The sequence below is a fragment of the Monodelphis domestica genome, chromosome 3 (genome assembly GCF_027887165.1).
Source record: "Monodelphis domestica isolate mMonDom1 chromosome 3, mMonDom1.pri, whole genome shotgun sequence".
In the NCBI taxonomy this organism is placed as follows: domain Eukaryota; kingdom Metazoa; phylum Chordata; class Mammalia; order Didelphimorphia; family Didelphidae; genus Monodelphis; species Monodelphis domestica.
In genome coordinates, this window is record NC_077229.1 from 142,488,121 (window position 1) to 142,513,883 (window position 25,763).

Here is a 25,763-nt window from a genome sequence, read left to right on the forward strand (position 1 = left end):
GATTTACAAATAAGAATAGCCTACCTAAAAAGATGAACATCATCATGTGAGAAAAAAATAATAATTTAATTAAATAAAACTTTCAGATATTATTGAATAAAAGACCAGAACTAAATGGAGAACTTCATCTATAAGAATGAGAAGAGGGGACAGCTGGGTAGCTCAGTGGATTGAGAGCCAGACCTAGAGACAGGAGGTCCTAGGTTCAAATCTGACCTCAGACACTTCCCATCTGTGTCTGGGCAAGTCACTTAACCCCCATTTGCCTAGCCCTTACCACTCTTCTGCCTTGGAGCCAATTATTGGCTCCAAGACAGAAGGTAAGGGTTTAAAAAAAAAGAATTAGAAGAATAATAAGAAAATAAACATAAAATACCAATTACAAAAGATTTATAAGGTCAAGCTCTTCTCATAAAGAAAAATTTTATATTAAGTCATAAGAAAGATATCATTAATTGGGTAACTTGAAGTGTATATATGGCTAGAAACTTTGAGACTGAAATTAAAATAATGGAATTAGTCAAAGAAATAAAATTAAATTAAATTGGATAAATTGGATAAATGATAAAATAGAATAACTATCCTTTTCATAGCAGAATGCAATTGAGACTGTCTTCTCCAGGGCCATACAGCTAGGAAATTTCTGAGACCAGATTTGAAAGAGGTTGGAAAAAAATCATATGTAATAAAGGACCATAGAAACAATAGCAATTAATTGGATACTAAAGCACTTAATTTTAAAAAATGAGTGGGCTAAAGAACAAGTTAATTAAATAATAAATAATTTCATTAAAGTAAATTATAATAATGAGATAACATGCCAAAAACCTATGGGACATAGCAAAAGCAGTAATTAGAGAAAAATGTGTCTATAAATGTTTGTATCAATAGAGAAAGACTAGATCAACAAACTGGGTATACAATCTTTAAAAAAGTAGAAAAAAGAACAAATTTAAAATTCCCAATTCAAATACCATGTTGGAAATTCTAAAAATTAAAGGTGAGAGTAACAAAATTGAATATAAGAAAACTATCGAATTAATAAATAAAACCGTGTTGGTTTTATGAAAAACAAAAACAAAATAAACCATTTGTTAATGTGATTTTTTTAAAAAAGAAAACCAAGTCACTAGCACTAAAAATTAAAATGGTTAATTTCCCATTAAAAAAGGTGAAATCAAAGCATTTATTAAGAGTTATTTTGCCTAATCATAGGTTGACCAATTTAACAATTTAAGTGAAATGGAAGAATACTTACAAACATATCACCTATACCAGTGATGGTGAACCCTTTAGATATGGAGTGCCAGACCCCACCCCCACCCCACTCTCCAGACCTAGTGCAGTGCCCATCCCCCACCAGAGACCATGTGTTATGCCCCTCCCTCCCACCAAGTGCCAGGTATACCCACACCCCTCCTTACTCCACACAGGGGAATGAGAAAGCACTACCATTGGGCTGTTGGAAAGAGGGGTGAAGTGAAGAATATCTTCAGAGAGTACAGAGAGGGAGGGAAGAGAGTGGCCCCAGTGCTCCACAACCCTCCAGCTCTGCCATTTGTGAGCCACCCACTTTACCCCCTGTGAGCTCCCAATGGGCTGAGCACAGGGGTGGGTGATATGAAAAAATGTCACCAGAAGCAGTGGAGAGGGGAACAGGATCAGCTCTGCCCAAGTCCCTCTGTCTTTCTAGTAACAAACTCTTGGGGGATCGGGGTGGGGGGTGGGGGCAGCCACGTGCCCACAGAGAGTGCTCTGTGTGCCATCTTTGGTACCTGTGCCATATGTTCACCATCACTGACCTATACTAACAGAGGAGAAAATAAAAAAACTTGAACAAACTTATTTTAGAAATACATTGAACAGGTCATAAATAAACTTCCTAAGAAAAAGGCATTAGAACCAGGTGATTTTACTAGTAGATTTTCCCAAACACTTAAAGATCATGTAATTCTTTTTTTTTTTAAACCCTTACCTTCCATCTTGGAGTCTCTGTATTGACTCCAAGGCAGAAGAGTGGTAAGGGCTAGGCAATGGGGGTCAAGTGACTTGCCCAGGGTCACACAGCTGGGAAGTGTCTGGAGCCAGATTTGAACTTAGGACCTCCCGTCTCTAGGCCTGACTCTCAATCCACTGTGCTACCCAGCTGCCCCCTAAGATCGTGTAATTCTAATATTAAATAAATTATTTAGAACAATTAGTAAAGAAGGAATCCTGCCAAGTTCCTTTTATGAAACAAATAAGATGCTAATACCTAAACCAAAAAGAGCCAAAAAAGAGAAAGAAAATTATAGGCCAATTTCATTAATGAATATAGATGCAAAAAATTAAAGAAAATATTAGCCAGAAAACTACAAAATATATCATAAAGGATTCATACTAGGCATGATGAGATGGTTTAATATAAGGAAAACTATTAACATAATTGATTATGTTGATTATGTAAATAGCAAAACTAACAAAGATCATATAATTGTATCAATAAATGAAGAAAAAACTTTTTAAAAAATATAACAGCCATTCCTATTAAGAACACTTGAAAGCATTTTTCCTTAGAATGATAAGAAGTATATACATAAAACCACCAGGAAACATTATTTGTAATAGAGAAAAGTTAGAAGTCTTTCTATAAGATCAGAAGTAAAACAAAGATGTCCTTATCACCTATATTATTTAATATTGTATTAGAAATGCTGGAAGAAGCAATGAAGAAAAAATAAATTGAAGAAAAGATAAATTACAATAAATAAAATAAATTAGAATTGGCAAAGAAATAATACAACTATCTCTTTTTGCAAATAATGTTATGTATGCATATATATGAGAAATCCTAAAGAATCAACTAAAAAACTTGTTGAAACTATCAGTAGTTTCAGCAAAGTAGCAAGATATAAAATATGACCCACATCATTAGCCTTCTTATACATAACCAACAAAGTCCTGCAAGAAGAGATAATAAGAGATAACCCACTTAAGTAATCATAGATAGAATAAAATAACTAGGAATATATCTGTCAAACAAATTTTAAAAAATTTAAATAACAAAAATAAAGATCTGAAGAAGTATCTGGTAGGAACAAACATATATGCTGATCCTTGAAGGCAGCTAAGGGATGGAGTTGAAGAAACCGAGATAGATAGAGACAGAGAAAGAAGGGGGAGAGACAGAGAGAAGCAGAGAGAGAGAGAAGGAAGGAAGGGAAAGAAGAAGGAGGGAGGAAGAGAGAGGAGATAGAGAAGAGATAAAGAGAGAAATAATATGCACATACCTAAGTATATACAGAAAAAATACAACACAGTTTAGGGTGGGAAGGCACTAACAGTTGAGGGTTTTAAGAAATACTTCACATAGATCATAATGCCTAAGATCAATCTTAAATGATGTAGTAAACTCAGTCTGAGATGAAGAAAGCAACCCAGACAAGGGGTATATCTGGAGTAAAAGTACAGAGATAGGAAGAAAGGTCTAGAACAAAGGCTAATATCTGGATTGTTCAGTTGTGTCCAGGTCTTTATGGCCCAATGGACCAAACTGTCCTTGGAGTTTTCTTGGCAAAGATACTGTAGTGGTTTGCCATTTTCTTTTTCCAGTGGATTAAGGCAAACAGAGATTAAATGACTTGCCCAGGGACACACAGCTAGTAAGTATCTGAGATCACATTTGAACTCAAGTTTTCCCAACTCCAGGTCCTATCCACTGAGTCACCTAGCTGCCTCCAAAACATGGACAGACAGGTTTAAATGGAACATCACAGTGGAAGGACATAGGTACCTAGGAATACAAGAGTATTGAGTCTGTTCCCTCTTCTACTCAATGATCTTGTAACACTTTTTCTTTCATGGTTGTAGGGATTAAAAATTAATAGTTTGACTAAAATATATGAAAATTATAAATAATTGTGGTTGCCAATTCAAAGTATTATTGCTCAAAGTTGAAAGGACCTTTAATAGCTTTTATTTACAAAAGAGGTGGGAAGAGTGAAAACAGAGAAATACAAAAGTGAAAAGAAGGCATTAGTCTATCTAACTAAATATTGCTCCAGTGCTCAGCTCAGTCAGGACTTGTTGACCTTCAACTGGAATTAAACTCTCTCCAGAAGTCAGGAAGGGAAAGCCAGCTATCCACTCACCCAAGTTCCCTCCAAAAGGCAAATCAAGATGATGACTCAAGCTGAAGGTGACTCCTGAGGTCTACTTTCTTCTTGAAGCTGACTCTTTCTTCCAGCCAAACTCCCAGCCCCAAAAATCCAGGGCCTTTAATAGTGGCTTCTTGTCCCTTCCCCTCTTCACAGAGGTCAATCACAGCTTCCAAATTTCCCAGCACTTCCCAGGAGGGCAGTGTTTGTGTAATCTACTTCTCACTTTCTGGTGTGAATTCTCATCAAAAGGGTTCACAGTTTCCTGGCTGATTGAGTTTCTGAGGGTGTGAATTCACTAAGTAGTTTGTGAGCTCCTCCACCTAGTTCAAGCTTGTGTTGTTTCAATCAAAAAGTAGACAAAGGAGAGTTAATCCTGTCTTCACAATCTAGTGAGGTACTAAGTAGGGGTACTTAAGTTATTGTTAACCACAGTGTTAACTCCAACTAGACAAAGAGAATAAAGGATTCCCTTTTTACAAGTGTAAACTCAGAATTGACAAAGAGAACCAAGAATTTCCTTTCACACAGTCTAACCCTGGCCCAATTCTTTCTACATTAGTAAATTATCTAAACAATTCAAACTGTCAGTAAACATTTATTAAGCATCTGCTATGCATCAAGGACTATTCTAAGAATTGAAAATACAAGAAAACAAAAGATAGTTCTGCTCTTGGGAGATCAGTAAAGCTCTCATATTTGTTTTGATTTTAGCTGTGACCTGAAGAAACTGAAAGTGGCACAGTAGACAGAGTGCTGGTCTGGAGCCAGAATACTCATCTTCCTGAATTCAAATCTGATCTCAGACACTTTCTTACTGGCCATTTGACCCTGCAAGTCATTTAACCTTGTTTGACTCCATTTCCTCATCTGTAAAGTGAATCGGGGAAGGAAATGGCAAATCACTCCAGTTTCTTTGCAAGAAAACACAACCGAAAAAAAGACAGAAGGAAGCCAAGAGGAGATAAGGACAGAGAGTATTCCAGGCAGGGTAGCTAACCAGTGAATTTGTGCAGAGTCAGGAGTGCCCTGTTGGAAGAATAGTAATCCAGGAAACCAGTGTCACTGGACTGCAGAATACTGTGAGAGGTAACACATAAGAATTCTAGAAAGAAAGGTGTGAGTAGGTTGTGAAGAGCTTAAAAAGCCAGAGGATATTATATTTGACTCTATAGTTGATGGAGAGCCACTGGAGTTTATTGAGTAGAGGGATGAGATTGTCAGTCTTACACTTTAGTAAGAGTAATTTGACATCTAAATAGAGGACGGACTGAAGTAGAAGAGACCTAACATGGAAAACGAACCAATTGGTTGTAATAGCCCTTGTGAAATGATGAAGGCCTTCACCAGGATGGCAGCAATACTGGAAGAAAGAAAAGAGATGAAGCATTGTGATATCATGAGAGAGATTTTTAAGGTAAAATTGATAGGACTTCCAACAAATTGAATCTAGGAGGTGATAAAGATAAATGAATGAGGACACCTCATTTGCAAGCCTGATGAACTGGGAAGATGGTGATGCCCTAGGGAAGGACTAGGATTGTGGGGAAAGATCATGAGTTTGGTTTTAGACATGTTGATTTTCATATATCTAATCTGATGTGTCTAGTAAGATAGTTGAAACTGCAAATTTGGAGAAGGAAGAGACAAAAAAAACTATATCATCTAGAAGTATTTTTTTTTCTTTTACTATCCCTTCCCTTAAACATTTTCAATATAAGTTTTTATCAGAAGCCAAGAGTAGATGATAGAAGGGGCAGCTGGGTAGCTCAGTGGATTGAGAGCCAGGCCTAGAGATGGGAGGTCCTAGGTTCAAATCTGGCCTCACATTTCCCAGTTGTGTGACCCTGGGCAAGTCACTTAACCCCCACTGCCTAGCCCTTACCACTCTTCAGCCTTGGAGCCAATATACAGTATTGATTCCAAGATGGAAGGTAAGAGTTTAAATAAAAAAGAGTAGATGATAGAGAAAAGGACCACATTTTTCCTGTCATTCAAGAACTATTCATTAGACAATATACTGTACAATTTCAACAGAACAAAGAGGACTCTAAAACCAAGCAACCTTCATCAACCTCATAACAATTTCCATGCCAAGGTGATAGAAGCAATAATAAACATGGAACATATAATGCTCAAGTACATGGCATGCTCTGATATTAAAATAAATAAATCCAGACTACAGTCAGTCTTTGACAATTCTTCTTGAGGCTGAATTGGTAGAGTTTGGGGAGTCTTTTTTGGGTAAGAGGGTGGTGGATGGATTTTATTTGTTTAATTTTTTTTTTACAAAAAACAGTTATGGCCTCAGTTTGGATTTGTTCTCTCTCTCTCTCCCTCCCCCCACCCCCTTCCTTTTCTATTTTTTAAACAATGTTTATTAGGATGACTAACATCACATTAGACTAAGTGGAGGCTTCAATTTTTCCCAAGGTTTTCTGCCAAGTCCTTGAAATTCTGGACAAGAATGCTGAGGACAATCTTTATTCTTCTTGGAAACACCATGAGATCTTTGAACTCCTACTAAGAGGTCAGGGCCTTAATTACTAAGGACTCATCAGAGTCCATCTTTCCCAGCCCCAGGCAATCAAATCATCTTTGGGACAGGCCAACGTGGCAGTTACTAAAAATCTGTCAGGAGCCTCTGTCTTCTCTTCAAGGTGCCAGTGATCCTGCTTACAGTCCAAGAGTGGGTATCCTGAAGAAGCCCTTGATCAAAGGCCCACACCCAGTAAGTTCAACAAATTGATCGGGGAACTCCCCTGACCAATATAACCACCACCCCTTACAAAGGAATGAATAGAATCTGTGAAAAAGAAGCTGTACTCATTTCCTCAAAAACACGGTAGTATTTTAGTCATAATTAACAGCTCTGTGGCTTAGGTCAGTCTACTATCTTTGGTATATTTGTTTTTACTAAATATCTTTTTTATTGAGAGAATAGCTATTTATGTTGAGAGAACAGCAAAGGATTAGGAGCCAGAATTAGATTGGGATGCTGGATCTTAAAAGCTTTAGGACTAAACTACCACAACCACTTTCAAAAATCCTTCCACAATACCCTTGCCGCCAGTACAAAGGCGGCCTCCAGGTGGGGCCCGACCGCTGAGGGGCAGCCCAGGTTAACTACCCCCACCATCCCCGCGGGTAGAGCCTGCCTGCTCTTCACGCGCAAACCTGAGCTGCCATCACAGCTGGACAGCGTGTCCAGTGATGTAGGCTCGCCTCCCGCTACCCGACCTGAGCAGACAACCTGTTCCCGCTGTGAGAGAGTGGCTGGAAGAACCCGAGGCGGTCCTCTGCTGGTCCTGCGTGCCTGTCATCCACTACGGTGTGATGAGTTCTGCCATGTGGTGTACCATCTCGAGGGTATAAAGCAAGTTTTCTGGCTAACCAAGTGCCAATTAATAGGAAGCCTTCCGCAGAAGGTCCTCATCCTGGCAGAAGAGCCAGCAAATCATTGAGAACCGGGATGAGCAGGTCCAGAATGCCCTCTGGCACACACGCCTGTGGCACTCCACTGAGGACGTTCCCAAGAGTCATTATGGACAATCGCATACAGCTGCTAAAGCAAAGATGCTTTAGTACCCTACCCTACTCTGACTAGAAGAATCCAAACCAAGGATCAAGTCAAATTCTGGCATGAGTCAGTACTGTGGAGGCATACTGCTGGCCAGAGCACCAGCCTTGGGTCCTCCACCCCGACAACCTTCAGCTTCTCCATCTGTGTGAAGGGTCAGTGATGACTTCTTTGTGCTAGTGATACAGGAAGTAGGGTAACTCCTGGAGAATAGGCAGGAAACCCAGATTCCAATTCTGGCTCTGCGATTCCTTCCTTGTGAGAATTCGGGCAAATCTCTTTACTGAATTAAGTAACCTCTCAAGTGCCCTTTCCTACATACTCCCCTCTAGTGTGCTCCCCCTTTCCCCCATTAAAACCTCCTATTAGTTCCTTGAGGACTAGGTCTATCTTTGTTTTGTATTAATACCCCTAAGTATTTAGCACAGTTCTTGACACTAAAAAGTGGTTATTAATTCAAAACAAAAACCCTTCAAGAAATATCTGTAGATTATTTCATTTGTACATAAACATGACATACACATATATACATATGCATTCATGTGCAACCTTATTCAAGAAAGGATGAACTTGGCCAAGTCAGTACTGTCACTTGGAATAGTAGACCTACCTCTGACATGGACTAATTTTGTGATGTAGAATAAGTCACTTAACTCCATTTAGCCTTAGTTTGCTCCTCTGTAAAATGGGAATAAGAATACCTGTAGTACCTAAATCATAAAGAAGTGTTAAGAGATCCAAATAAGATGATATTTGTAGAGAATTCTGCAAACCTTAATATGCTATGATTCACTTGTTATTACTGGTGGTGGTGGTGGTGGTAGTAGTAGTAACTAAAGTCATCAGACCCAATTACAAATTTAAAGAGAAAATTGTCATCTGTCTGTGTGTACTACATTAGCTTCAGGACCTAATGACTCTGCATTTGTACTCTGGCTACTTCCTGTCCAGTGGTGCCTTGATTAAAGAGACCAGTGCATCCTTTGACATATGCAGCCAATATGGCATCAAATTCTTGGGGAAGGGGGATGGGGATGATGGAAACAAACAGATGGTTAAATAAATTGAATGCTAGAGTTGGATTCAGGAAGACCTGCATTCAAATCCAAATCTGACTCTTAAAAAGAGCTATGTGACCCAAGTCACCTGACCTCTCTATGCCCCGGTTTCTTCATCTGTAAAATGAAGGAAATAGACAAAGGGGCTCCTAAGGTCCCTTCCAAGCTCTAAATTTAGGATTCTATGAAAGTTCAGAGAATGATGGCAACAGCAATTCCTGCCATTTACTTTTAGATACTTTATCTGCTACATTACATTGAGGTTGGCTAAACAAATATTTTTTATCCCAGTTTTTCAGATGAAGATGTAGACACAGAAAAGTTAAATTACAGAGCTTACAAATGTAAAATGTAGACTGCACACAAAGGATTGCAAAGCACTTTATAGTCATTGTTTTATGATCCTCCCATCAACCCAGTGAGTTAGGGCCTATTGTAATATCGAGGGCACTTAGAAAGGGAAGGAACCACTCAATAGCTGTTAGGGGATTGAATTCTATGTGGCACTTCCTCTTTCTTTCACTGAGTTGAGCTGTTACCAATGGAGTCAGTCAGTCAGACTAAAGGGTAAGTCTGTTACCCATAGCTTCCTTCTTAAATGATAAATTTAAATTCCCCTACTACTACATAGACTCTGAATCAATTTCTGGTGTAACTCAAGCTGTCTAATTTATTCAGGTATAGGGTTGTTGAAAGTGCTTTAAATACCAGAAGACTTTATATGGTCAGAATTAAATGCATCACCCTCTTCACATCAAGAGTCATAAGCTCTTTAAAAAAAAAACAAAACCTAACTAAATATGGATGCTAAAACAGAAAGCCAGTAAAGATGAGGCAATTGGGATTAAGTGACTTGCCTAAGGTCACTCAGCCAAGAAGTATTTGAGGTCATATTTGAATCCAGGTCCCTCCCCCCACTCCAGTCCTGGCATTCTATCTGCCGAGCCACCTGGCTGCACCTATTCATAAACTCCTCTATCAGCTTTGCCTGATTAGCCAGATAAACTAAATCACCAACAAGCCCTGAAGTGCTTCCAGAGTTCTGTTGGCCATTATCCTATATTAGAAAGAGGTTTAGATTGGTAATCAGGGAGCCCAGGTTTGAGTCCCAGCTCTCACATGACCCTGGGCAAGCAAATCAAATATCAGATCTGTTTCCTTTTTTTTTTTAAATGAAGTGGTCAGACTAAATCAGCCATTCTTAGCCTGAGATGTATACTTTTTTTTTATTATATAGTTTTAATAATGGTATTTCGATATGATGCATTTTATTTTATTCATTTAAAAACCTTACTCTGAGAAGGGATCATACACTTCACTAACCTGGTAACGGTGTCCAGGACACAAAAATGGAAAGGAACCCCTGATCTAGATGATCTTAAATTCCTGTCCAGCTGGAACATACAGAAGGCAAATGTAAGCATGATCCTACTGTATGGTAAGCTGAGCTGAGAAACCGGCACATTGCAATTCTGGGTAAACACACTTGTAACACTTGGCTAAGTGTGCTAGGAAAAAGCTTCATTAGTAGCTCAGACCCCACAGGAGTGGGGGCCCTGAGACAAGTTGGTCTCCCCATCCAGCCTCTAATTTTTTCCCCAGCGCCTAAAGAATTTTCCAGGGCTGATTTGGATTTTCCAAGAATGATGAGCTCCCACTCCCCCTGTCCCTGGTAATTCCAGACTGGCCAGTACTGATGCAAACACAAAGGCATCTGCTAAAACTGGACCAGTTTCAGACATGTAGCAAGTCAGATGATCTTTGATTCACTGACTTTGGGTCTCTTTGTTTCTCTCTATGGTGAAATCAGAGCGACCACCTTTGGGGGCCCTTCCCTGCTGCAGGGAGCAGATAGCTGGTAGTCATTCAGAAAAATGCTGCTCACTGGAGTTAAAAGGTGTCTCCAGCCCCACCCCTAATAGCAGGATGCTGGTGGCTGTAGGTAAAGGAGGCAGGATTCAGGTTGGCTGGCGGACGATATTCATTTCCTACAGAAGCTGTTTGTTGCTATTTTAGGAATATTTTCTTTGGGGTGTGGAGGGAGGGGAGGTGTTTTCCCTCATAGGGTGTTGCTGATATTCTTTTTAAACATACTGATTAGGAGAAAATGATTTTTGTCCTGACACTGGCCTTCAGTGATTTCAATGACTCAGGAGAGAGGGAAACTAACAACTTTGTGCATATTTACCTCACTTAAATTCAGTTCATGCACAAGTCAAGACATCACCCCTTGATGTGGGAAAGGAGGGTTAACAATAACAATGGATGTTGGAATGGAACATTGGAATGAAAAAATGGAAACAGTTAAAGCAGGAATCCCCTTGTCATACCATTCACTTTCAGCCATCTAAGTTCACACCTTCAGTAGATGTTTATATCTTGCTAGTGACACATACTGTGAGAATCTGGGTTTGAGTGGTCCCTGATATTATTCAGCTTCACATAGAAGGACAAGCCCCAAACTCCAAGAGCAGATCTACAAGGAATTGTGTCATTGCATATTTATTGTGTGAGATTTGAAGCTGTTTCTCAATCTACTGTGTGAAGACTCTATCCCTTCCATCCTTTAAAAAAAAAACAACTATCCTTTTTTCCTTCCTAGTACTGTGCCTGCTCTCTGCAAATATCTGTTGGTTTACCTTGGTTTCTGGTTTTTCATTTGTTTACCAACTCTCTAAAACCATGAGCTACAGAGGAACTGAGGTTCTGTAATAGGGAGGTATTTTTTACAAGGAGAGATCCCTACACACATGTAAGTACAGGTCTGAACTTATTTATCTGTGGGAATGTATTTCTGGAGAATCTACGTAAAATATATGATTTCCTTGAAGACACATTCCATAGGGTTCTCACCTTTGTATCCCCATAGTATTTAACAGAGTACTTGGTACATAGTAAGCACACAATAATGTGGTTGATGAATGAATGAACCAATAAATAATTAACCCAAGTCCTACACGCTCTTACCACTTTTATACTTTCCAGAGGGAAGGCTCTGCCAAGAAATTTTTGGACAAATATTTATTTCAGCAATCTATTCAATGTTAATTCAAAGGTAAAGAATTGGCAAGGTTCTCTTCCAAGCTTATGGATAGAGGAAGAACCACTAAGGTCACATGAAAATACAACAATTGATGGTCCCAATATTGCTTAGGTGACTCAGACTACCAATGGATGGGTCTCAAACATGGTTAGTTATAATTTCTTCTACCTCAGACCTTGACAGTTACTGCCAGTTTTTTAGAGCTTCAACTTTCCAGCCTATGTGGAAATCATTCAGGATCCCACCCCAAAGACTCCAAATATTTGGGAGCCTATTTTAGCCTAAGGCAAGGAATAGGCAGAATACTAAAAGTGGGAGTTTAGTATAGGTGAACCTCAGAACTGGAAGAGATTTTAGAGGACATCTGGTCCAAACTCTTCCTAGAATCTCTTCTACAACTTCTGGGGGGGGGGGGGGATGGACAACCAGTTTCTGCCAGTAGAGAGAATGAGGGGTGGGAGAGAAACAAGCCCTTCACTTTAGGACAATTATAATTATTAGAAAGATTTCCCCCCCTTAAATATAATTACAATTTGTCTCTACAAGTTCCATCCATTGCCCCTAATTCTCCATTTTAGTACCAAAGCAGAGTAATTCTAACCCCTCTTCCATAAAGTAACCTTTAAATGATTGAATTCAGCTGTCATATTTCCACCCCTACCCTTAAATCTTCTCTTCTCCAGGCTTTAATTTCTCTTTGAAGGCATGCTGTCTAGTCCTCTCAGCTTTTTGGCTGTTCTCTTCCTGACATTCTCCATCTCATAAATGTCCTTCCTAAAACCTCATGCCCAGAACTGAGGATAAATTCCCAAATGTGGCCTCATAAGAACAGAGTATAGCATGATTCTGGCCTCTTTCTTACTGGTCTCTAAGATTCTTTTAAAAAGTATCTTTGACATCTGATGAGATTAGAAAGATTTGAGGCATGGAGCCTGACAAACTATTATGGCAGTAAAGCCCAGTGTCTTGGAACAACTGTGGAAATGTGTTTTATAGGCAGTCTGAGATGTATGTTTGGATCCCAGAAGGGAGTTCAGGACTACAGAGAGATATTAAGGCATCACAAACACAGAGAGATAGCATGATACTGTTGAAAGAATAATGGCTTTAGGGGCAGCTAGATGGTTTAGTAGAAAGAGAACCAGGCTTAGAAATAAGAGGTCCTGGGTTCAAATTTGGCCTCAGACACTTCCTAGCTATGTGACCCTGGGCAAGCCACTTAACCCTTACTGTTCTTCTGCCTCAGAAACAATAATTAGTATCAATTCTAAGACAGAAGGTAAGGGCTTAAAAAAATACTGGGTTTGGTTTTTGACATGCAGGGCTCCCAAGGTGACACAGGGTACCAGGATGACACACATTTTCAATCTAAGAAAAAACCCCAGAGCTCAACACATCTAGAACTCATTCTGTAGGACCTAGAAGTCAGGGCTCTAAACTCAATTCTGGGATTGCTAACCAAGTTGACCTCTGTGCCTTTTAACAGTGCCCTTCCCCTTGTAATGCCATTCACTTAAAGCAAATTGAGTTCACACCTCTAGCAAGTACTCTCCTTGTAACTTATGGAGTTAAACAGTGGAAGGAACTCCCACATTTCAAAAAAAAAAAAGATTGTCCTGAGCCCAGCAGATCCTTTTAATTTCTAGGGTTCCCAAGAAAGTGACCAAGATTCCAGTGTCAGGAGAAAAGCACCATGTTGCTATTAAATTGTGATAACTCAAGGACAGGACATTCATAAGCCCAGGGCCTAGCATAGATGGTAGATCATCTCCTGGAAGAGATCTACCAATAAGGGTGACAATTGCTGTCCATCAATGCCTTTTCCCTTTATTATTCACTCATCCACTCATTCTGTCACTAAGCAGTAGTCATTGATTATGGATTCATTTTGTGCAAAGTGTTGAGCATAACACTGTCTACATTCTGTAAGGGAAGGCAAAAATCCATGTCCAACCCTGAAAGAGTCCATATTCTAATGAGGGAGACATCAGATATGAATAGTAAGGTAATACAAGAAATATACAGCCAGAGGGAAGATCCCTTAAAACAGAAGGTATCAATAGTGGGGCAAGAGGGAGACTTTGTGGTCAGGCTAACCAGAAAAGGACACTTAAGTAAGGTGATATCCGAGCTGAATCCCTTGCAAAAGGCAAGATCACTGTAGGAAAAAGAAAATCACAGTGCCTTCATGTCTGCCCCCTGATGAACCAAGGAAGGTATTAATATATGTATTTGAGCAATGAGGAATTTTAGTTGAAAAAAAGGGAAGAAAGCTTAAGTAAGTGATTTGTTCTAGGTCATTTTTTGGTAATAAGGTTGCAAGACTCCTGACTTGTATTGAGATGAGTTAAGAAGGTGAGAAGTTTGCCTTAAAACATGTCTACCTCAAACCAACTCCTTGTAAACAGTCCCAAGGGTTCACACCTTTAGCAGGTGTAAACTCACTCCCTGGACCTAGCTTAAAACCAATAAAAGGGAGGAGATTTCCTTCCTATATATATAGGAAGAATCCCTTGAGAGGTCATCACATCCAGTCCTCATTCTTCAGGGCTGTGAGAAGTTGACACAGATTTTGGAGCCTCGAAAGACATCAAAGATCATCCCTTCCAGTCTTCTTCCTTAGGACTCCCAAGAGGGTGACACAAGTTTTGAAGCCAGATGAAACTTATGAGATTTCATGACATCCTGTCATCTTCCATAGAAAGTGCTGTCTGCCACGAAAACAAGACAACTAAATGTTCCCCACTGGGCAAGAAAGCTTAGGAGAACTTTAAAGAAGTTTCCAGGATCTCTCAGGATAAAACAGTGCACACACAGCAGTGATCCCCAGTGTGAAGTGTTAGTGGAACTGGGAGATAGTTTTTCATGGACCCACTGAGCACCTCTAAGGAAAATATCCAGGACACAGAGATGAAGAAGGCCAATGTAAAGGAGCTGCCATTACCCTCAGCTAAAGACTGCAGGACCAGTGACTCCAGATATCAAACATGTGAAGAAGAGGAAGCTGAATGCAGGACCAGTTATCAAGCATGTGAAGAACAAAAAGCTGAATGCCATAATGAAAGGGAATATGGCACCCAGTCCAGCCTAGTCAATAAGAACTTTAACCATCCACATGATTCCTGTGAAGTAAAGAGCTTCCAGTGCAAAAGGCAGCTTTCTTGGCATTCCTTAGGAACCTTGAACAGGTCCAAGAGACTTTGTCCACAGGGTATGTTTGGTTCCACTTTCTGCTACCATCAGAAATCTTCTGAGATAGCCTCACTGCATCAGGAAGTCAGAGAATTGCACACCAGGCTAGACACTATGACCAAAACCATGAATGTTTTGCACAAATATATCAAATCCCTGCATCAGCTCCTGGAAGCCCAGCTAGAGGGATGTTGGGGTCAGAGTCAGAGGGAAAGTTTCAATCAGAGGGCAGCCACCAGGGATAAACCAGTCCCTACCGATCCTTATATTCTACCTCCAAACCTTTCCTGTTCCCAGAACCCAGCACCCCCTGTCAAGGAGCTTTACCCTTCACATCCCCAGCCAGATCCTGTGGCACACCCACATACTCCACCTCCACCCTACCCCACAGAATGGCTGGAACAACTGGGGAGCCACCTTCAATCTACCCCAGTAGCCAGAGCTTCATACTCTCCCTAGATCCCCAACTGTCTCCTACCACCTTCAGGGACATCAAGAGACTACCCTGAGGAAAATGCTTTATTGCCAAAGACTGATGTTGAACATTATTATCCAAATTCTGATAGAGTGGTTATCCACCAACCACAGAAAGAACTGAGTCTGAATGAAGATTGAAGCATTCCATTCTTTGCTTTATTTCCTCTATCAACTTTTCTTTAGTGTATATGTGTCTTTCACAAGATGATGAACATGGAAATTTGTATTATATGATATAACACATGTATAACATATCATATTACTCTCTATCTTGGGGAGGGTGGAAGGGAGGGAGAGAACATGGATTGAAAAATGTCAGAAAGCAATTATTAAAAATTGTATTGATGGCAAAGGAAAGTAATAAATGTTGGAGAGGATATGGCAAAATTGAGACACTAATACACTGGTGGTGGAGTTGTGAATTGGTTCAACCATTCTGGAGGGCAATTTGGAACTATGCCCAAAGGGCTATAAAAGACTGTCTGCCCTTTGTCCCAGCCATACCACTGCTCAGTTTGTACCCCAAAGAGATAATAAGGAAAAAGACTTGCTCAAGAATATTCATAGCTGCGCTCTTTGTGGTTGCAAAACATTGGAAAATGAGGGGATGTCCTTCAATTGGGAAGTGATTAAATAAATTGTGGTATCTGTTGGTGATGGAATACTATTGTGCTGAAAGAAGTCATAAACCGGAGGAATTCCATGTGAACTGGAACAACCTCCAGGAATTGATGCAGAGCAAAAGGAGCAGAACCAGGAGAACATTGTACACAGACTGATACACTGTGGCACAATCGAATGTAATATACTTTTCTACTAGTAGCAATGCAATGATCCAGGACAATCCAGAGGAACTTGTGAGAAAGAATGCTATCCACATCCAGAGAAAGAACTGTGGAACCAGAAATGCATTAGAAAAATATATGCTTGATCACATAATGTGATAGGGATGTGATTAGGGTTTTGATGTTTAAAGATCACTCCTCTGCAAATATGAATAACATAGAAATATGTTTTGAACAATGATACAAGTATAACCCAGTGGAACTGCTTGTCAGCTTTGGGAGGAGAGAGTAGGGAAGGGAGTATTATGAATCATGTAACCATGGGAAAATATTCTAAATATAAAATTTTTTTTAATTTTATTGATACATAAAATATTAAGTGAATTTTAATTAATTAAATCTAAGTTTAAAAAATTAAATGGTCACAGACTATGCAACAAGATATACACTTTTATAAAAAAAATCCATGTAGGAATTTCTTATCCTTAACTATCCATATTGATTAGAAGATTTTGTTTGTTTGGGTTTTCCAATTGGGTTTGGGATATGGGAAATACAGAAAAAAATTCTTGTGAATTGAAATTTTCATTTTGAGATTAAGAATTATAAACAGCTAAATAAATCTCATGGTACAGTGGAAAGAATGCTAGGCCTGGAGTCAGGAAGACTCATCTTCCTAAATTTAAATCTGGCCTCAGGTACTTATTTATGTGACCCTGGCAAATCACTTCACCCTGTTGCCTCAGTTTCCTCATCTTTAAAATGTGCTGGAGAAGGTAATGGCAAACCACTCCAGTTTCTCTACCCAAGAAAACTCCAAACAGGGTCACAAAGAATCAGATATAACTGAAAAATGAATAACAACAAAATTAATCTCCTTTTCTTTGCTTGTAGAAAAAAAAGAAGTGGAAGAGGGAAGGAAGACAGAAGGGGGATGGGAAAGGGAAAAGGGAGAGGAGAAGGAGAAAGGGGTAGAGGAGGAAGAATAAGAGGGGAAAGGAACTGGAGGGGGAGAGGTAAGAGGAGGAGATGAGAAGGAGGAAGATTATGAGGATGATGATGATACTAGCTTTGGAATGAGAAGACTTGGGCTCATATCTGTGGAAGAGAGGAATTGGGAAGCATGCAAAAGGCAGAAGTGGAGGCTGATGATCTGTCCATGGAACGAAGGTTCCATTTAGAAGGTTACCAGGATGAAGGAAGGAACTGATCAACTGAAGGATTATGTCTTTTAACCTTGAAAGACAGAAAGGAGAGGTGGTTCTCTTGATCTTGGAGGTTGAAAAAGGAAGGACAATAGTCCAGAGACATCTCTTTGACTTGCTAATGATAGTGACTGAACTGCCAGACCTATCAACCATTCCTCTCTATTTGAACTCTATCCCAATATCTTCCAACCTAAGATTTAGTGAAATCTTCATCCCTCTTACCTCCATTCTCCCCCCTTTTCTCACTTAGAGCATTCTCTGTGGCGCTCCACCCCCCAGAGTTCATTACTAGAAAGGCATAGGAACTCAGGTGGAGCTGCTCCCCTCCCCTTCTCCACCACACCTGATGACTTTTTTTTCACATCACCCTTCCTAGCAGCCTAATGGGAGCACACAGGGGGTAAGTTGGGTGGTTCACAGAGGCAGAACTGGAGGGAAGCAGATTGCTCTGGCCATTGCCCTTCCCCTCTCCATGTGTCTGAGAACATTCCTCACTTCAATCTCCTCTCCCAGGAACAGCCCAATGAGAGTGCTTTCTCCTTCCTTGTGTGGGGTAAGGGTGCACCCAGCACTGAGGGGTGTGGAGGACATGGCACTTGGTCTGGGGAGTGTGGGCTGGCACTGTTTCTAAAAGGTTAGCCATCACTGTTGTAGGTCTTAAACCATAAAATAATGGATTTAGACTAGATGACTTCTAAGGTTCATCTAGTTCTAAATCTATCCTGTATCCTGGGATCTATGACCCTAGAATCCTAAAAGCAGTAGTGTAAGCCTTGGGAAAGAATGAGATTGTCAAAGAAGGAAGTATTTTTAAAAAAAGAAAGAAAACTAAGGGTCAACCCTGGAAGATCTTCCATTGTGAAAGAAGAAAGGGGATTGAGTATCAGAAGAAACAAAGGAAGAAAAACCAAGTGAGTACTGTATCTCTCAAGAAAAGGAAACAAGCAGCTATTGAGATTATCCACTAGAAACAAAATAGAGCAAATGAGATAATATATATGTAAAACTCTTTGTAAACCTTCAAGAGCCACATAAATGTTATTGTTATTATTATATTTACACGCCCCTAAAATGGGGGATAACTGAATTGTGGTACCTTAATGAAATGGAATAGTACTGTGGGAAGCAGGAAATTCAAGAGATGTAAAAACAAAAGATATCAGTATAAATTCTTTTTTTTTTAAAGAAAGAATCTATAAGAGATAATGAGTTCCCCCATATTTTAGGTCTCCAAGAAAAGACTGAATGACAAGTTGTTGGGAAGAAAATTATTTTTCCATTAAGAATTGGACTGGAGGGCCTCCGAATGCCCTTCAATCTTTGAAATTGTCTATTCTGTGAGAGAAAGACAATTGCTTCCCTGTGGTTGGCTCCAAGGTTAACCCTATGAATAGGCAAAATTTGTATTCAGACCCATATGACCTCTGTTTTGGTTCTTCAACCCATTCCTGACCTCTGCTTCCTCACAGGAATCTACCCTGTGTCCCATTCCCAAATAGAATATTCTAACCCCAGCTAATGTATTAGTTCGATAATATTCAACCACTCTGCTTATGAATGACCTGACTTTTCAAAGCTTCTACTTTTCTATTTCTGAATATGTTATACCATATATTAGTCATGTGTCTTCGGGCTAACTCTTGGCTAATTGTTTAAAAAAATTGCCCATAAAAATGTCACAGTGTAGTGAAAAAGACACTGTGTTTGGACTTGAATCCATGAATTAAGATAACCTTAGTTTTATTTCCAACTTTGCCACTTGCTAACTGGATTAGCCAAACCAATCAATTCAATTCTCTGAGACTGCACCCTTTTCTATAAAATGGAGACAATGGGTATATACCTATTTCATATGACTCCTGAGAGGAAAATGTATAAACATTACATCAAGGATTCTTAACCTGAGGTCTATAGACTCCTTGTAGGATCTATGTGGTAGATTTCATGGTGTCAGTGACCTTGGATGAGAACAAAATAATTACATCTTTATTTTCACTAACCTCTAATTGAAAGTTAGCATTTCTTCCCATTTTGAATGTAGGCAGCAAGCTTTATTTAAGAATCACCAGACTGCTAAAGGAGATGATGACATAGAAAGGGTTAAAAATCCTGCATTAGATGAATGTGAATTATTATTTTGACTGTAGAATCATACACCATACATGAGCATGGAGTATTCACCTTTTAATAACTGACTCAAGAAACTTTAAAAGGAATATATCTCTGTCGGTGGAAGTTCAAGTACTATGGAACACATATTTAAGAAAGGGAAGGGTTAGTTTCCCATTTAAATGAATACCTACTCTGGCTCTTCAAAAAGTGAGCCCTACTGATACTATAAATTTGGGAATTGATCTAAAGCAGTGATGGCAAACTTTTTAGAGGTGGGGTGCCATGCCACACCCCACCCTTACCCCAGATTGGGGAGGGAGGAAGAGTTCCCATTGGCCTGCTGGGCAGATGAGTGGGTGATGTGAAAAAATGTCATCAGGAATGGTAGAAAGGTTGAAGTAAGAAGCTCTGCCCAAGTCTCTCTGCCTTTCTAGTAACAAACTTGGGGAGGTGGGGGGAAGTATTGGGGGAAAGGAGGCCTTCATGACCACATGTGCCATAGGTTAGCCATCATTGGTCTAAATCCTATAGATCAGAACAAGTGACATAACATAGAGCAGAAGTGCAAAATTCATCAGCAAGAGCATCTCAAAACTCCCCTGCCCCAACACCAGATTAAAATATAATTAATAAATGCTTAACAAAATAAATAAAAATATAGTACCACTGATTTTATTATTTTAATATCATTACCACTGATTTTAGAGGCAAGAACATCTGGGTTCTATTCCTGGTTCTTTCAATGACTTGGCTATGCAGTAATAAAATGAGAGTGTTGGTTCAGATGATCCCTATGGTCTCTTCCAGTTCTAACTTTCTATGATTCTAATTCTCCTGGAATTCTTAAATGTCTCTAAAAGGAATATCTGAGAAGTAGTAAGTACCACATAGTGCAAAAGGGTCCTCTATTCTTCCTGAAACAGATCTAGAACCCTCAGGCCAAGAGTAAGGAATCCTGATCAAACTGGCTTTGAGAGGTCTGGTCTCAAGGTGGACTTTGTTCTATTTAAAGGACCCCTAGGAGGCTAGGGCTACAACGGAGGTTCAGGTTCATTCTAGTTTAGGACTCCTTGGAGCCAGGAGGGGTCCCCTAGGCAGAATACAAATTTTGTAAGTTTTTCTCTGGGGTTATTCCAAAAGGGAAAGTTACTTTAGAACCTTAATAAATCAAATGCTTGAGAGCAGATGCAGAAAAGATATATTCTCTCAATATCACCTGACTAATGAACACACACACACACACACACAATCTAAGCCTCTTTGGACAATGATGGGTTCATGAGACCATTCATTCATCAAGAATTTATTGAGCTTGTCTGTTTGCCTTGATCTCAGTCACTTTGTCAATTCCTGTAATGGGTCAAAGGGTTCTCTTCACAGAACCTGATCTGAAGTAAGAAAAGACTCATAGGGGGATAGAGTTTTAGCACCTCCCTGTCTCCTGTCTACTGTTAGTAATTCAGCATCTGGACAGTCCAAGTTAACAGGTAAAATGATCATCATTATTAGGCTTTGCAGAAAGACAAACTTCTAAGGTTCCCTCCTTCCTGCTCCCTCCTTACCTCCAGCAGCAGAAATGAGTTGATATAGTGGCAAAAGGAATAGTTCTCTAAAGTCCCATATGAGAGATCCCCCAAACTCTCTTTTATGTTACAAATGACATTTTAAATAATGATTTGGAGGAGAAACCTTGGGGGACTTAGTTGACGCAGAGCACCAGGCAGGTAGCTGAATGGTCTGTTATCTTTTAAAAGAAACTTTTTAAAGGTCCCAAGATTCAAAGATATCCACATAAACCAATTCCCCTCAGCCGACCTCAGCAGTTATTATTTTTCATGAAATTCCAGACTATCCATCCAGAACTTTAACTGAGTTCTCCCAACTACATATAGGGCCATTCCCCCAACTACTCGAGCTTCCCCTGTTCCCTCAAACCCTAAACCCGAAGCCCAAATGAGAATCAGAGGAGCAAGCAAGCTCCAAGCCAGTCATGCCTCCTTGATTCTCCTAGTTGGAGAGAAGATTCAAGTTCTAAGGAGTGTGCCAAGACTATTAGCCCACATAATCCTAGTGGCCAAGAGAAACTAGAGCCTAAAGCCTCTAAGCTACTAAAGAGTCCCAAAATCCTTCCCTGCTTTTGCTTTGCTCACTATCCCTCTTCCACCGATCAACTCACTTCTACGGCAAAGACATTTCTCCCTCCACCAAATTCAAGCCCAATAATACAAGTCTTGACGGAGGTCGGGGGAGGAAAGCACAACTCGGATCTGGGGACGTTATAGGAAAACGAAGAGGGGGGGCGGGGAGCAGAGTGGAGGCAAGGGGATACCGGAGCAGAGAGAGCTCTTCAGAATACCCTGGGGGAAAAGACCTCTCCTCTTCCTCTTTCTCGACATCGAGGTTTGGCTCTGCAAGAGCCTTTCCTGTCGCTTCAGAGTTCAAATGGATCAGGGCATTCTGCTTTCCTGGCCCCAAGCCTGGGACGGACCGCCCCGCTCCAAGTCCCTTGTCCCCAAACATACAGCCTCCAAGACCTCCCCTTTCTTCTCGTCCACAGTCTACTCCAGCACCAGGGAAAGAGCGAAAGAAATCGTGCGCGCGCGCGCGAGAGAGAGAGAGAGAGAGAGTGAGTGGTGTCCTCGCAACATGGGGCCATGCAGAGAGAGCACCGCTACAGAGGACTCTCCCGTGGCAGTCTGAACTACATCTCTCCCTTGGTATCCTCGAAGCCTGTACTTCCCCAGTCCTCCAAACGTGAAGCCCCAGGGAAGAGCTGGGTATCCCAATGAAACCTATAATTAAGGCTCCCGGTCTCTTCTCCCACCCCACCACCCCTCCGCCCACTGGAGCCCTGCAGAGAGGAGTCAGAGATGTTAAACGGTTGGCAGGTGACTAACACTTTCGAAGAGGAAGCTAGGAAATGAAGGGAAAAGAAGCTTGAAACTAACCTGTGCAAGGGCAAGTACTTGGAGAGAGGAACTCTTGGTGCCTAGGAAAAGAGCAGAGCTCTACCGAGGGCTATCCCAGGTCTTGCTCTCTCTTTCTCTCTTCCCTTCCCCTCTTTTCTCTTAGCTTCTTCCTTTCCCTTCTCCAGTTCCTTGCCTCCAGAAGGTGTTTTAGAATCTCTCTCCAGCTGTTCCCTCCTTCTGGAAGACCTGGATCAGATAAGAAGAAAGAGCAAGAAAAGCAGGCGGCCAATTATAGAGCGGAAGGCTAAGGGAGGGAGGGGGCTCTTGGGAGTGGGGGTGGGGAGAAAGGAGGGATAAATCACTATCCATCTCTACTTAGACGCCGCACTCCTCCCTCTCCTACTCTTCCTCCTTCCACTCCCCTCCCCCCCCCCCCCCCCCCCCCCCGCCTTCACCAATGAGAGATTCTAAGCAGTGGTCCCTGCTCCGGAGTGTCCCGCTTGTACTTTTAGATTTAGGGCTCTACTCTCGAAAAGTAACGCTATTTTCCACTCAGAAGGGAGGCAGGAGGATATAAAGAATTTTACAACAGACGAATCATCGCAGGTGCTGGAGACTCCCAAGACATCTTTTCTCTTTATCTCTCTGTCTCTGCCTCTGAGGTTCGCGGGGGGGGGGGGGGGGGGGGGGGGGGGGAGATATATTGGCCTCTGCCCTCTAGCAGATCCAAATTGTAAGAACCTAGAACTCTACCAGCACCCAGAAAAGGAAGATTTAAAATAAGCCTTCACTTCTTTGGGGGTAGATGGCTGAAGGAAGAAGAAGGAAATGGGACTTCTGACCTCCGCACTCTAATCTCAGCATTTATTAAGCATCTCCTCTATCCAAGGGCTTAGGGATACAAAGACACCCACCCGGCTTTCCCGAGTCACTCTTAAAACGTTATAAATGTAGCCCACCGTTTCGCTGTACACAGAGCAGGGACCAGAGGTAATTGTTGTCACAAGTGGCATTTTCCTGCCCTTCATTCTTTGTCTAATATCTGTAAATGCCACTCAGCCGTTAGAGAAAGAAAGTGCTTAATAGGGTGCCCGTTTTGCGAGGCTACACATATAACCTAGCCAAGTCTAAATTACTCCCACACAAAGGACAGAAAAGTTGGAAAGATTTACGGGGCAGAGGCAGTGAATTGTGAAGGCCAAGCAATCTATAGGGAAAGTATGACCAAAAGAAGTGTCCCTGGCCCCTGGGGAAAATAGCACCGCGGGGGGAACTGAAGGAAAGAGACTCAGTGAAAACCTCAGTGTTTCTACCAGGCTCTTTCCTCCTGCAGATCCCCCCCCCCCTCATGAATTTAGGGATTTCTCCAGAGCCCTAGCATATCTAGTGTTCCACCAGAATCTCTCAATTCTCTTCCCTGGAGAAGTGAAGTTGAGAAAGTCACCCCCCAGTTTATATACGCGCCCCCAATTCCGATAAGCGTCTCTCGCAGCCCCTGCATCAATGCTACCCTGAATTCTTTCGGACGTTTCAGTTCGGGGCTCTTCTGCACAGCTAAGGGACAAGAAGGAGGCAGGTGGCCCCTCCGGCACCGTTTCGCATCTGCGCTTCAGTTAATACGATTCTCAGAGGTCATTCTGAGAGCAGAGCTTAGCTTTCGAGGAGAAAAGCCACGAGTACAAGTGGTAGCCAAGTCGTAAGTTTAAAAGTTCTCGGGCGCCACCTGGTGTCTGTATCAGTTGAATTTTATGGTTGACTGAGTCTGAAGGTAGGTGGAAATGATAAGGATTGTCAGACTCTTTCTGTGCTGTTCAGAAGGAAAATGGGGGTCACATTTTGAACTTTTCCCAGGGTCTCTGGGCAAGCAAAGTACCCTATTTGCCAAGGTCAGCCTCTATACTTGGGCCACTGATTCCCTTCCTCCATCTCCCCCTAAAATTTGGTTGTGACAAGGTAGAGGATAGTAGGTAGTCTAAGGAAGTGACAGGGTCAAATACAGAGGGTTTTTTGTTTGTGTGTTTGTTCTGTTAGGATGGATCCATGGTCAAATTGTGCAGCTAGAGGGGACAGAATGCAGGGCACAGAATTAAAAAGATTCATCTTCCTGAGTTGTCAATCGCATTTTTCACCTCTCCTGACCCACTAATTGGCTCCTTCCAAGCTACCTACCTACAAACCTGACCATGTTGTTCTTTACTGCTTGGTTGTTTCACTCCTTTCTGATGCTTTGTGACTCCATTTGAGGTTTTATTGGCAAGGATACTGGAGTGGTTTGCTATTGCCTTCTCCAGCTCATTTTATAGATGAGGAAATTGAGGTAAAAACGGTTAAGTGACTTGCCCAGGGTCACACAGCTAGTATGTACCTGAGGCCAGATTTCAACTCAGAAAGATGGATCTTTCTAACTCTATACCCTGCGCTCTATACCCCCTAGCTGCACAACCTGACTATGGATCCATCCTAAAAACAAAACAAACACACACACACACAAAAACCCTCTGTATTTGACCCTGTCATTCCCCCAGACTATCAACCTATAGCCTTGTCATAACCAAATTCCTAAGAATAAGAGATATCTGTACTATACCTCTCACTTCACAACCCTTTGCAACCTTTTCTTAACTCCCCCCCCAAAATTGCTTTTTTCAAAGTTACAAAGATCTAACTGCTATATTAAATGGTTTTTTCTCATCCTACTTGGACTCTCTGCTGTTTTTGTCACTGTTGACAATCACTACTAACACCAGCACCACCACCTTTCTCCTGGATGCTACATTCTTTATTGGCTTCCATGACACTGCTCTCTGTTTACCTACTTGTTTTATCCTTCCTCAGTTTCTGTTGCTAGATTGTCATTCTTCCCCTGTCTAATATTCTGGGCATCACCCCATTTTTTCCTTGATGATTTCATCAGTTCTCATGAGTTCAGTCATTATCTCTTTGCAAAAGATTCCCAGATCCAAATATCTTGAATATTTCACATTCCCACTGTCTGTTGTACGTCTCATCTCACCTCAATGGTGAAGGCAGCTAAAACTCAGCATCATAGTACAGAGGAAAGAGTCCTGACTTTAGAGTTAGGGATCTTGAGTTCAAATTCTGTTCTTTCACTCACCACCTTACTGATCATTTAGGACCTCAGGTGAGTCACTTAGAGTCTCTGATCTTTGGTTTCCTCATTTGAAAATGAGAGACCCATATTAGGGGGCATCTAAATTACCTTTTACCTCTAAATCTGTGATCCTATTACTTTAATTCCCTCT

At 41.0% G+C, this 25,763-nt stretch overlaps 1 protein-coding gene across 2 annotated transcripts in view; it reads right to left on the reverse strand.

The window, feature by feature from the left end:
• The window catches only part of COL14A1 (collagen type XIV alpha 1 chain), a 297,645-nt gene extending 274,754 nt beyond the window's left edge, over positions 1-22,891 (reverse strand). Inside the window, exon 1 of one of the 2 annotated variants that reach the window (XM_056823153.1) lies at positions 22,540-22,891. The gene's annotated coding sequence lies outside the window, so the exon portion shown is untranslated. The remainder of the gene's footprint in view (positions 1-22,539) is intronic. The other variant, XM_056823151.1, reaches the window with a different exon arrangement.
• Positions 22,892-25,763: the final 2,872 nt, after the last annotated feature.